Source organism: Tamandua tetradactyla, chromosome 8 (assembly GCF_023851605.1).
Source record: "Tamandua tetradactyla isolate mTamTet1 chromosome 8, mTamTet1.pri, whole genome shotgun sequence".
Classification (NCBI taxonomy): Eukaryota; Metazoa; Chordata; class Mammalia; order Pilosa; family Myrmecophagidae; genus Tamandua; species Tamandua tetradactyla.
The window spans coordinates 116,503,300-116,517,907 of record NC_135334.1 but is presented as its reverse complement, the minus strand read 5'-3'; the positions used below and the strand labels follow the sequence as shown (position 1 = coordinate 116,517,907).

The 14,608-nt window shown below is 36.0% G+C and overlaps 1 long non-coding RNA gene across 1 annotated transcript in view; it reads left to right on the top strand.

The window, feature by feature from the left end:
* The window catches only part of LOC143643755 (uncharacterized), a 153,819-nt gene that overhangs the window by 115,780 nt on the left and 23,431 nt on the right, over positions 1 to 14,608 (top strand). The window contains exon 4 of the long non-coding RNA XR_013156374.1: positions 10,478 to 10,592. This is a non-coding gene — a long non-coding RNA (uncharacterized LOC143643755). The remainder of the gene's footprint in view (positions 1 to 10,477; positions 10,593 to 14,608) is intronic.

The window sequence follows — 14,608 nt, the reverse complement described above, 5'->3', positions numbered from 1 at the left end:
TGTTATAAAGCCAAAATAGTCAAAACAGCATGGTTCTGGCATAAAATAGACATATTGATCAATGGAATAAAATTGAGATCTCAGAAACATGCCCTCAGATCTTGGTCAATTGATTTTTTTTTTAAATTTTTTTACTGTATAGTAAACATATATAAAAAGAAATTTAAAAGCAATAGTTTTTTCAAAGTACTCTTCAACAAGTAGTTACAAGTCAGATCCCAGAGTTTTCCATGGACTACCTTATGTTCCTCTCAGATTTTTCCTTCTAGCTGCTCTAGAATATAGGAGCCTGGAAGTCTTAAATATTTTTATCACCTCAATCAACTTCTTCTTTCTTTTTAGTGAAAATAACATATATTAAAAAAAGCAATAAATTTTAAAGCACACCACCAAAATCAGTTGTAGAACATAGTTCAGAGTATGACATGGGTTATATTTCCACAATTTTAGTTTTTACTTCTAGCTACTCTGAGACACTGGAGACTAAAACAGATATCAATTTACTGATTCAGCAATCATATTTATTTATTAAATCCTATCTTCTCTGTACAACTCCACCATCACCTTTGATCTTTCTGTCCTCTCTTTAGGGGTGTTTGGGTTATGGCCATTCTAACTTTTTCATATTGGAAGGGGCTGTCATCAATATGGTGTGGGGAGATGGAACTATCTGATGTTCTGGAGAGGCTGGGCCCTCTAGGTTTCAGGATTTATCTGGTCCAGGGACCCACCTGGAGGTTGTAGGTTTCTGGAAAGTTACGCTAATGCATGGAATCCTTGTGGAATCTTATATATTGCCGTAGGTATTCTTTAGGACTGGCTGGAGTGGTGCTGGTTGGCATTTGGCAGTTATGATAGGTAACAATGTCTAATTGAAACTTGCATAAATGTAAACTCCGGAGTAGCCTCTTGACTCTATTTGAACTTTCTCTGCCACTGCTACTTTAATAGTTAAACTTCTTTTCCCCTTTTTGGTCAGGATGGCATTGTTGATTGCATGGTGCCAGGGCTGGATTCATCATTGGGAGTCATCTCTCATGTTGCCAGGGAGACTTTCACCCCTGGATGCCATGTTGCACATAGAGGGGATGACAATGATTTCACTTGCAGAGTTGGGCTTAGAGAGAATGAGGCCACATCAGAGCAACTGAAGAGGTCCCGCAGAAGTAACTCTTAGGCATGCCTATAGGTAGGCTAAGCTTCTCCACTACGTACATAAGCTTCACAAGAATAAGCCTCAAGATCAAGGGTATGGCCTACTGATTTGGGTGTCCCTAAAGTTTGATACAGTATCAGGAAATTTCCCGATGGTAAAGTTTGATAGTTCCATATATTTTCTTCCATTCTTCAAGGGACTTTGCCAATACTTTTTGATTATCTGCTTAAATGTGCTCTGGGATGTATCCAGGCATTAGATTAAGCTATAAAGAATTAAAGGACCTCTTTCTTATTCTGGGTTCCCTGTGTTTCAATTGTTCAAATGAACTATACGAATAGGTTAAGTTAGATTATGTGCTACAGAAAATTTCAGTTGCAGACCAAATGCATGTTTTTTCCTTTGGTCTCAAAGAGTATGTGTGGTTCTATAATATAAACATTGTCTTCATTACCCCTGTGTTCTGAATTACTTTAACCCCAACCTGATTGGCTCTGTTCTTATCTCTAAATATCAGGTTATGTATGTATATATAACAGCCTCTCGAATTCCAGAAATAACAATGACCACTCCAGACTAAATGTGTCTGCTATAATAGTTTACAATCCAGGCCACTGTTTTCTTATAAGCATTTTCTACAGGAGACCATGCCATTGTTGTTCTTTTGTTTCTGGCATATTTCACCTCACCAAATGAACCACAAGTTCATTCACACCATTGCTTGCCTCAAAACTTCATTTCTTTTCTGTGGCAGCACAAAATTCATTTATAAGTATACACCATTGTCCAGCAATCTACTTCTTAGTCAGTGCATCCTTCAGCCACCTGCATTCATCAGAGATCAACATAGTGTCCAAAGCCCACAGTCCATCCACAATCTCAATTTTAGATAATTTCATTGTTCCAAAGAGAAAGAAAACCTATAAACACACCCTCACCAAATAGGAAATCTGAAACTCCTCTTAACTCTTGTCCCTTCCCCCATTATTTACCTCTACTGTTGCTGTGGTAGTGCTGATGTTTTCCTTTTAAACAGCCCATAGCATGCAATGCCAGTTTTCTCTCTGTACCCTGGACTTAAACACTATTTGTACATGAATCATACCTTTGAAGTAGTTCTTGCAGGAACTGATTTATATTTCTAGTGTTAATCAGTGGGACACGCAGGTCTATGCAATCTTTTCAATCTTGTTCATTTTCAATATGGTAATATTACTTATAGACCCACTAGAGAACCACTTTCACTTCTATCTATTCCCTTACATTGGAGTTCAACCTCATTAATTAACTGTTCACCCGTTTCTAGCTTCTTTGTATCTCTAAGTCCCCTAATTTCTGTATTATAAGTCTCTAATTTTAACGTTTCCATGGTCATAAAAGTGAAATCATACAGTATCTATCCTTTTGTGTATGGGGCTTATTTCACTCAGCATTATGTCCTCAAGGCTTATCCATCTTGTCATGTGCCTCAGGATGCCATTTTGTCTTACTGCTGCATAATATTCTATCATATGTATATACCACATTTTGTCAATCTACTCGTCTGTTGATGGGCATTTGGTTTGTTTCTATCTTTTGGTGGCTGTGAATAATGCTGCTATGGACATCAGTGTGCAAATCCATTTGCATCATTGCTTTCAACTTCTCTGGGTATATAGCAAGTAGTGCTATTGCTGGGTCATAGGGCAACTCGATATTTAGTTTCCTAAGGAACCGCCAAATAGTTTTCCACAGTGGCTGCATCATTATACAGTCCCACCAAGTGTCCCAGTTTCTTCACAGCCTCTCTAACATTTATAGTTTCCTGTTTGTTTTAATAGCAGCCATTCTTATAGGTGTGAGGTGGTATCTCATTTTAATCTTGATCTGCATTTCCCTTACAGCCAATGAAAATGAACATCTCTTCATGTGCTTTTGAGCCATTGCATTTGTTCTTCAGAAAAATGCCTATTCATATCTTCAGCCCATTTTATAATTGAGTTGTTTGTTCTTTTTGTTTTGGGGTTGTATGATTTCTTTGTGTATATAGAATATCAAACTTTTATCCAATGTGTGATTTCCAAATATTTTCTCCCTTGAGTTGGCTGCATCTTCACCTTTTTGACAAAGTATTTTGAGGTGCAGAAGCATTTGATTTTGAGGAATTACCATTTATCTATTTTTTCTTTTGTTGCTTGTCATTTGGTTGTAAAGTTTAGGAAGCTACCTCCTATTACTAGGTCTTGAAGATGTTTCCCTACATTTTCTTCTAGAAACTTTATGGTGCTAAGTTCTTACATTTAAGTGTTTGATCCACTTTGAGTTAATTTTTGTAGGGTATAAGATAGGGGTCCTTTTCATTCTTTTGTCTATTGATATCCAGTTCTTCCATGCCCATTTATTGAAAAGGCTATTCTGTCCCAGTTCAGAGTTTTAGGGACCTTGTCAAAAATCAGTTGACCATAGATTTGGCGGTTTATTTCAGGACTTTTGATTCAATCCCATTGGTCAATGCTTCTGTCTTTGTGCCAGTACCATGTTGTTTTGGCCACTGTGGCTTTATAATAGGTTTTAAAGTCAGGGAGTGTTAATCCTCCCACTTTGTTCTTCTTTGAGATGCTTTTAGCTATTCGGGTCCCTTTCCCTTCCAGATGAATTTGGTAACTAGCTTTTACAAGTCTTCAAGGTATATTGTTGGAATTTTGATTGGTACTATGTTGAATTTCTAGATCAATTTGGGTAGAATTGACATCTTAACTATATTTAGACTTCCTATCCATGAGCAGGGAATGTCTTTCCACCTGTTTAGAGCTTCTTTAATTTCTTTTAGCAATGCTATGTAGTTTTCTGTATAGAAGTCCTTTATGTCCTTAGTTAAGCTCATTTCCTAAGTAACTGATTCTTTTAGTTGCTATTTTGAATGTAATTTTTCCCTTAACTGACTCCTCAGTTAGGTCATTGCTTGTGTATAGAAACATTATTGATTTTTGCACATTAGTTTTATATCCCATCACCTTGCTGAATTTGTTGATTAGCTCAAGTAACTTTGCTGAAGATTCCTCAGGATCTTCCAAGTATAATATTATGTTATCTGCAAATAATGAAAGTTTTACTTCTTCCTTTCCAATTTGGATGCCTTTTATTTCTTTGTCCTGCCTGATTGCTCTAGTTAGAGCTCCTAGCACACTGTTGAAAAACGGTGGTGACAGTGGGCATCCTTGTCTCATTCCTGATCTTAGGGAGAAAGCTGCTAATCTCTCGGTTGAGTATGATGCTGGCTATCAGTTTTCATATATTGCCTTTATCATATTGAGGTAGTTACCTTTGATTCCTATCTTTTGGAGTGTTTTTATCAGAAAAGAGTGTTGAATTTTGTCAAATGCTTTTTCAGCATCAATCGAGATGATCATGTGATTTTTCTGTTTTGATTTATTAATGTGCTGTATTACATTAATTGATTTTCTTGTATTGAACCTTGCATTCTTGGTATAAACCCCATTTGTTCATGTGTGTAATTACGTTAAAGTGTTGTTGGATTTCATTTGCTAATATTTTGTTGAGAATTTTTGCATTTATGTTCATTAGGGAGATTGACTTGTAGTGTTCGTTTCTTACAGCATCTTACCTGAACATGGTATTAATATGATATTAGCTTCATAAAATGAGTTAGGTAGAATTCCTTTTTACTAGTTTTGTTTTTTTTTTTTAAGAAGATTGAACGGGATTTGTGTTAGTTCTTTTTGGAATGTTTGATAAAATTTCCCTGTGAAGCTATCTGGCCTTGGCCTTTTCTTTGCAAGAAGATTTTTGATGACCGATTGAATCTCTGTACTTGTGATTGTTGTTGAGATCTTCTGTTTCTTCCTGAGTCAGTGTAGCTTGTTTATGTGTTTCCAGGAATTTGTCCATTTCATCTAAGTTGTCTAGTTTGTTAGCATATAGTTGTTCATAGTATCTTCTTATGATTTCTTTAATTTCTTCAAGGTCTGTGGTAATGCACCCCTTCTCATTTCTTGTTTTGTTTATTTGCATCCTCTCTCTTTTTTTTCCTTTCTCATTCTTGCTGGTAGCCCATCAATTTTATTGATTTTCTCAAAAAACCAACTTTGGGGTTTTATTGATTCTTTCTATTGTTCTTTTGCTCTCCCAGTCATTTAACTCTGCTTTAATCTTTGTTATTTCTCTTCTTCTATTTGCTTTGGGGTTAGTTTGATGTTCTTTGTCAAGTTCCTCCGATTGAGCAGTTAAGTACTAGATTTTTACTTTTTTTTGTTTGTTAATATAACCATTAGGGCAATGAATTTCCCTCTCATTTCAGTCTTTGTCACGTCCCAGAAGTTCTGATAAGTTGTATTCTCATTTTCATTCATCTCCAGATAGCTACTCATTTCTTTAGCAATTTCTTCTTTGACCCAGTGGTTGTTCAAGAGTGTGCTATTTAATCTTCATATATTTTTGAATGTTCTCATTCTTTGGGTTCTATGAGATCTATCTATGAGATCTAGCTTCATTCCTTTGTGATCAAAGAAGGTGCTTCAAATAATTTCAATGTTTTTAAATTTATAATGACCAGTTTTGTCCCCAGCATATGATCTATCTTGAAGAATGTTCCATGAGCACTAGAGAAGAATGTAAATCCTTGTGTTTTGGGGTGCAATGACCTCTATATGTCTTTTAGGTCTAATTTATTTATCAAGTTGTTTAACTTCTCTGTTCCCTTATTGATCTTCTTTCTGGTTGTCCTATCTATAGAGGAAAGTGGTGTATTGAAATCTCCTACTATTATTGTTGAAATATGTATTGCTCCCTTCAGTTTTGCCAATTTCTGTCTCATGTACTTTGGAGCTCCTTCATTGGAAGCATATGCATTCATGATTGTTATATCTTCTTGGTGAATTGTCCCTTTTATTAATATATTTTGTCCTTCTTTACATCTTGTAATGTCTTTGCTTTTAAAGTCTATTTTGTCCAATATCAGTATAGATTCTCCTGGTTTCTTTGGTTACAACTTGTATGGAATGTCTTTTCCTATCCTTTTGCTTTCAATCTATTTGTATCCTTGTGTCTAAGATGAGTCTCTTGTAAACAGCATATAGCTGGATATATTTCTTAATCCATTCTACCAATCTGTATCTTTTAATTGGCATGTTTATTCTGTTAACATTCAAAGTTATTACTGAAAAGGCATTTCTTGAATCCAGCATCTTACTTTTTAAATTTTATTTCAGATCTATATATTCTTTTCCCTCTTTCTTTTCTTATTCTTTAAGTTACCCTTGGTGGTACTCTTCAGTTATGTGCCCTCCTCTAGATCTCCCTCATCTGTCTTTTTCTTTCAACTGGCAGAACTCCCTTTTGTATTTCTTATAGGGCTGGTCTCTTTTACACAAATTCTTTCAGGACTTGTTTGTCTGTGAAAATTTTAATATCTCCTTCAGTTTTGAAGGACAATTTAGATGGCTACAGAATTCTTGGCTGGAAGTATTTCTCTTTCAAGATCTTTAATATATCATAGCACTGCCTTCTTGCTTCTATGGTGCCAGTTGCATAGTCTGAACTGAGTCTTATGTGGTTTCCCTTGAATTTAGTAGATTGTTTTTCTCTTACCACTTTCAGAATTTTCTGCTTCTCTTCAATATTTAACAGACTGATTAGTATGTGTCTTGGGGAAGACCTATTTGAATTTATTCTGTTTGGAGTTTGTTGAGCTTCTTTGATTTATTTATTTATGTCCTTCATAAGGGTTGGGAAGTTTTCCCCCATTATATCCTCAACTACTCTTCCTAGCCCTTTAATCCTCTCTTCTTCTGGGAGACCAGCGATTCTTATATTTGTGCACTTTGTTTTGTCTGTCATTTCCCTCAGATCCAATTTGAATTTTTCCATCTTTTTGCCATTTGCTGTTTTGAGTGTTCTAAATCAGTTATCCTGTCCTCTTTATCACTTATTCTTTCTTCTGTCTCTTCAAATCTGTTGTTGTGTGCCTCTAGTATGTTTTTTTATTTCACAACAGAATCTTTATCTCTGTGATATCTGCTAGTTTTCTATTTATTTTTTCAAATTCCTCTTTATGCTCTTCTACTCTCTTCTTGACCTCCTTTATATCATTAGCCATCCCACTTATTTTATTAAGTAGAGTTATATGAACATCTTTGATAAGTTGTTCCAGTATCTGTGTCTCCTCTGGTGTTTTAATTTGCTCATTACGCAGGGCTATATCTGTCTGCATTGTTATATGCTTAGTGATCTTTTGCTGTTTTCATCTTATGTAAATACCTTGATTGATTTACTTTGGGGGTTGATTGCCTTCAGTACTCTAAAGCCTTTTGTTTGAAGGGTGGATATATAGCTGGGTACAGGGTACAGGATGGGGCACAGCAGTGTGGTGATGCATTGCAGCATAGGTATACAGGTTGTGAATGTTATGCTGGTGCTTGTGAACGTGAACCCCCAGCATCCTGAGAGGATGTAGCTATGTGGGTGCACAGTTTTGGGGGGTACAACCCTGGTATACACTCCCCTAGGGTGCATGGCCCTTTATGCACATGTGCAGAGCTATGGCAATGGGTTGGCATTATGCCATCCTGGGCCGGGTGCAGATGTGACCTGGTTGTGCAAGTCAGTGCTTTCTCAGAGCTGGGAAGCGTGACTGAAGGCCATGTGCATGTGTGGGTCTAGGAGTGCTGTAAACTGATGTTCCTAGAGCTGAAGGATGTGATTGAGGGCTGTGCACATACACGGGTCTAGGAATGCAAAAAACTGATGCGCAGGGCTCAGGCGGGCGGGGTGAGGCTGTGCAACACTATGTGCAGGGGGCAGTTATATGCTGGGTATGGAGATTAGCACCTGAAACCTTTATGCCCTGGTGACAGCCTGCAGGGAGCAGGGAGGGGGAGGTAGTGCTCAGGAGGGTGCAGGAGAGGTGGATTGGGCTGTACCTGGTGTGAGGGTGGGGGGCAGGTATGTGCGTGATGAGTTGGTGGGGCAGGGGTGCTTGGAGCACAGGGAATAGGGGCGGGTGACTGGGTTCAGGTGTGTGGGGTGTGGAGTGAATCACGGGTCATAGGGCTGAGCTGGTGAGGGCAGCACATTCAAGGAACACGGCTTGGCTTCCTTCCTAGTTCCAGTCTCCCTGTCTGTGAACTCCTGTGGGCTCCATGTTTGTGTTAGGCTCCAGTTTTCTGCCTCTCAGCTCCTCAGCTCCTGCTACCAGGGCTGCCCAATGTGGTGCAGAAGGCTGTCCCAGGTCAGTTGCACTCTTGAATCACCATCTCAGTTGGCCTCCCATCCCTTCTCTACCTTTTCCCTGGAGCAGGGCTAAACTCAAAGTACCCTATTTGGACATCTTCCCAGAACTCTCAATCAATTTTTGATAAGAGTCCCAAATCCACTCAATTGGGGCAAAACAGTCCCTTAAATAAATGGTGTTGGGAGAACTGGATATCCATATCCAAAGGAATGAAAGGGGACCCCCTATCTCTTACCCCAAATGAAACAATTAAAAATTGGTAAAAAAAAATCTGAATATAAGAGCCAATACCATAAAATTCCTAAAAGAAAATATAGGGAGACATCTTCAAAATCTAGTGCTAGATGGTAGCTTCCTAGCCCTTGCAACCAAAGCACAAGCAATGAAAGAAAAAAATAGATAAATGGGACCTCTTCAAATTGAATATTTCTGTGCTTCAAAGGACTTTGTCAAAAGGTGAAAAAGTAGCCAACTGAATGGGAGAAAATATTTGGAAACCACATATTCAATTAAGGGTTTATATCAGAATATGTAGAGAAATCCTACAACTCAACATTAAAAAGACAACATCCCAATCAAAAAATTAAAAAAAAATATTAGCAGCTTAAAAAGCACATGAAAAGATGCTCAAAACCACTAGCTATTAGGGAAATGCAAATAAAAAACCACAATGAGATACCACTTCATACCTACTAGTATGGCTGCTATTAAAATAAAAACAAAAACAGGAAACCAGAAGTGTTGGAGAGGATGTGGTGAAATAGAAACAATTATTCACTGCTGGTGGAAATGTAAAATAGTACAATCATTGTGGAAGATGGTCTGGCAGTTCCTCTGAAAGTTAAGCATAAAGTTGCTTTATAATCCAGCTATTCTTGTACTCAGTATACACTCAGATGATCTGAAAAGAGGGATGCAAAAAGACACTTGTACACCAATGTTTGTAGCAGCATTATTCATAATTGCCAAAAGACAGAAACAACTCAAATGTCCATTAACAGACGAATGGATAAAGAAACTGTGGTCTATACATATGATGAATTATTATTCAGCAGTAAGAAGGAATTACATTCTGAAGCATGTGACAACCTGAGGTCATTATGTTGAGTGAAATAATTCAGACACAAAGGACACATTTTTTATGATCTCACTAATATGAAATAATTATAATATGTAAACTCATAGACAGAAAATCTAGAATATAGTTTGGCAGGGGATAGAATGAGGCTAGAGAATGGCCAGTGGTTGCCTAAGTGGAGAATTTCCACTAGATTGAATGTAAATGTTTGGAAACAGAGAGAGGTGATGGTAGCATATTATTGTGAGAATAATTAATAGCGCTGAATTGTGAGTGAATGTAGTTGAAAGGGGGTAGTTTAGAGTCATGTATGTCACCAGAAGTAAAATTGGCGATTAGAACATGGGAATGTATAACACAGTGAATCTGGTGTACTGTGTTAACAGTACAAATTTATAAAAGTTGTCTTCGCCTTCTATGCGGGAGACCCGGGTTCGATTCCCAGACCATACACCCCCCAAAAAAAAAAAAAGCTGTCTTATGACTGAGAATATATGACACGATTACGAAGAGTTAATAAAAGGTGTACTTCAGAGTAAATGTACCGATTTCAAACTAAGGACCATAATTAAAAGTAGTATCTTAATGTCGCCTAATCAACAGTAACACATATACCACATCAATACTAGAGGTCAACAACGGGGGGATAAGGGGTATGGGATATTTTGAGTTTTTCTTTTATATATATATATATTTTTTTTCTTCTTCTTCTCCTCCTTCTCCTCCTCCTCCTTCTTCTTCATATTATTGTCACCATTACTGGAGAAATGAAAGTGTTCTAAAATTATGGTGATGATTGCACAACCATGTGATGTTATTGGGAGCCATTGGTAATATACTTTGGATGGATTGTATAGTGTGTTTATCTATCTCAATAATATTGTAATATAAAAGTATAGCGTTAAAGTAATCATTCTCTTTTATTAAGCACTTATGTAGTCCTAGCATTTTACATATATTATTTCATTTCACTCTCCCACCACATTTGTGATGTAGATACTATAATCTTTTGCAGATGTGAAAACTGAGGCTAAATTATTTGAAGTGATTGTCTTCTGGTGACAAAGGATAGAGAAAATGGGTATTATGACTCCAAAGCCTGTATTTTATGGAGAAGCAGAGGCACACAGGTAATTGGGGATTCCTTAGATTGGAGACAAATAGAGGGAAGGGCAGGCAAGCATGCACTGCCTTCTATCTCAGCTTCATTGGGCATACCTCATTTACTCTGGGTTTAGATACTGAACTTGGATTTTGTTTGAAAAAGTGCTCTGTTGTTGAACATTTTTGAAAACCACTCTTTTAAAGCAAATAAGGGACATTTCAAGATGCAAATGGGTATTATTACTTTTTTTCTTTTTCTTTAACTGATTCCATTGCTTATCTTTAGAAAGCGAAGAAGACTTTGCTTCTCATGAGTCCTCTTAGCTTCAAAGTCCATCCTCCAAGTTCACTTTGGACACATTCTTCTCAAGGTCACAATTTCTGCGATTGGCATATTAATAGTTTTATCCTGAAGTCATTTTCTCAAGTTTTTCAATTTTTGCATTTATTCCATGCTAAAGCTTCTTACCTCTTAGGGAAATGAGACATAGATAAAGATAAACTAGTTATGTTCTGTAAATATTGTAGGTTCATCCCAGTCAAAAGAAAGCAGTTGAGTCTTTAACTGGTGGTGGTGGGGGGGGGGGGGTGGAGTATAAGTTGTGGGGAATGAAACTGCTCTTGGCACTTCTTTGCCCACATGAACAACTTCTTTTGCCTTACTCTAAATATATAATTCATTATCATTAATTTGCGTATTCCCAATGATGATTTTAGGTGCAAATTTCTTCAAAGTTGCCAGTGCAACTGTGGAAGCCCTTATAAGCTTCTGAGGTCAAAGCCCTTGTCTGTTTCATTTTTATGCTGCCTTTCCCTTGCCCTCACTATCCAAGACTAGAGCATTTCAAAACAAAGATGACCATAAAATATTTAGAGGAGACAATGCAAAAGTAAGAGTGTGTAATAGGAGGATCAAATGAAATTAGGTTTCTCTGTGATTACAACCAACATTATAAATTGTGTATGTATGTGTGTGTAATATTTGAATGATGCCTGGTTCTCCTATTACTACATACACACACACAGATGCACACATTCAACTCACTCACTGCATAAAGGCAAATGCGTGGGTTCATCTTTTCCATCATGGTGCTCTCAGCACTTGGGTACATGGTAGTTTATGCAATTTATGTGTTAAACGAATACATTAATTTATGGTACATTCAATCTTTATATTATAATATATGCAATGCTGGAAGGTAACAATATGTATAATGCAAAACAACTTTTATCTAACTGTGTCATTTTGCTCAACTACTTGTAGTTATTTCACTGTAAATTAATTAATTTTGGTGTTGAATTTCTGTACACGTTTATGACTTAAAAGACTAGGCAACTTTAGAGTAGGGGCAGAGAAGGACACTTACAATTTGGGATTCATAAAGGAATGTTTTTATGAAGATAATAATACCTTGGATTTTTTTTCTTTACAAATTTATTGCATTCTCCTCATGGAAGAGCTTAATGTAAGAGTTGTAAAAGATGCCCAAATGTAGAGCCATCACTCATTTGAGAAAAAAAAAAAACTGAGAGGATAAATAAATGGTCAATGATTTGTTTTATGCCTATAGTAACTAATATTTCAGCACAATGATATTTATGGAGAGACATTAATATCTTAACACATACTTCTATGGCAGTGCTGAATGCCTATAATATATTTCCAAGCTATTTTTATTTGGAAGTAAAACAATTATCAGCTAACATTTCTAGCAAAATCTACTTAATTTTGAAATAAATGATTCTTAAAACCGAAACACTAACTTTATTGATTGAGGGGTTGATATATTTTTAAATGATTTTAATTGGTGATGAGTATATTCACAAATTGCTTGGCCCTAAGAAACAAGGAAACATCTTTGTTCTCCCAGGCAACTAAGTAATTTTATTTTTTTAAACATAACTAAAATTCAGCCCTCATAATACTTAGAGGCCATGACTATTTAGATTCAGTGATTTGAGTTAATTTCTCATTCACTCTAAGTTTTAGAAGCATTTAATTTAGTGAAGTGTTTCTCTTTATATAGTGCCTTGTACAGAATTATGGTCATGACAAATGGTTAATACTTGTTATTTTTGTCTGCTTATTGCTGAACAATTGTTTCTCTCTTTTTTTTCTTTCGAATATCCTTTTGCAGGTTTGGACATAAACATAGCATATAGAGATGTTTCAGATAACAACTCCGTATGATGTAGGATTTTTTTTTGTTTTTTTCACTTGTGATATAAATTTCCCCGACACTTTCTTGAACAAAGAGCCCGCTCTTTCTTTCTTTCTTTTTTTTTATTAAGAAAAGGAACTATATGAGGACAACCTGATTTAACCCCATTTTCTTCCTTAAGTTTTCATGTCAGACCCTTAATGTCATAAGATGGAGAAAGGGAAGTTGTGGTGTGTGAAATTTCTAATATACTTTGTGGCTGTATTATTGGAGATGATATAAACTTAAGCAACTCTGCTTACCAGCAAGGTGACTGGGAATGGAAAATCAAACACTGTTACTGAATAATCGAAGCATATAACTATCTCTTTGTCCTTGATTTGTTCATCTCTTTATTTTCTCTGCCTTATACAGGTGGCCAAGAAAATAAGCCTTTATAGTTGAATGAGTTATTAGTACTTACCATAATTATTCTAAGAAAACAAGGAGGACTTACAATAAACAGTAGGTAACATGTTTATGATATGTGCCAAAATATATGACAGTTTTTCTAAAGTCTTATTTAGGGAAGAAGATTCTCTTCAATTATCATCAAAAGAATTATTTTTCTGCCATGACTTTATGAGTCTGGGAGTACAGTCCCCATTTAAAAGGTAATAAAATAAGAGAAATAAGAGCTAGAGTTTTCCCCCCAAGGGTATGCAACTTATAAAGCTATGGCTTGAATTTAGGGTTCCTGACACTCTCTGATGTCTATTATTCTGAATTATAGTTGACAAAATGATGTAACAATGTCTTGTACTTTGCAACACATTTATTTCTGATATTCCCAAGCAATACATAATTATACTACTGCCATACTGCCTGATAAGGAATCAAAAGCAGTTTAAGTTTTTAATTCATTGAAAATTCAAAAAAAAAATCTCAAACCAGTTATGAGTTTAAAGCTACTATAATAGTAAGCTGGATTATTATTATTGTTCAATTATTTTTCTCTTTTCAATCTAAGTTGCATGAGGGTAAGGAATTTAATGGGTTTACTCACAACTGCATTCCAAACATTTCAGTAAGCATATAGAAGATGCTCATTAAATATCTGTTTACTGTATAAATGAATTAACTCTAAGGTTGAAGAACACACCTAGAATTTCATTTTAAAAAGTGTTCTAAAAAGTGATAAGGAAAACAAAGTAAAAAAGTGATTTTCTCTGAATGGTCTCAGCTTGACTACTTTAATTGCTTACTTGGTGATGTTGGCAATGTCATCGAGGATTTTAGTACATAGAGAATTCTCATTGATTGAATCCAGTGAACTGTTGAACAAAAGGAAATCAGCAGATATGTGGCAGATGCATCTTGCCATTGAACATTGCAATAGCAAAGTTGCTATGATCATTTGAGCAGTGGGTTATTAATCAAGTTCTCCAAATTCAAGCTGTTCTCTTCCTGTGCTTTTCTCCTAAGATAAAAGTTATGATTTTATCTCTGGAATTAACATTCCAAAGATTGACTTCAAAAATCTGTTCCCTATCTCCTCTCACACAGGTGACAACTGATAAATGTGAGTCATCAACAAATGCTCACTGCTATTGAATCTCATTAAAATGTTCAAGATACAAATCCCTTGGCTATGAAATTTAGTAAACACATTAGCAGATAATTAGAATTGAATTTAGGAACCAACTCTTTGGATGAAAGCAGAATGTCCTAGAGCTAATATCCTATAGCTGACCAGTGGTGTTGTGTTCATTTAGCTCCAAATTATGATTCAAAGTTCAAAAACTTACATGACTCACTGTAATAAATCTGGTAAAATATTTCTCTGGAGTGTACTTTCTAGGTCCACCTAACTTCAGGTGGACTCAAAACCTTCAAAAGCT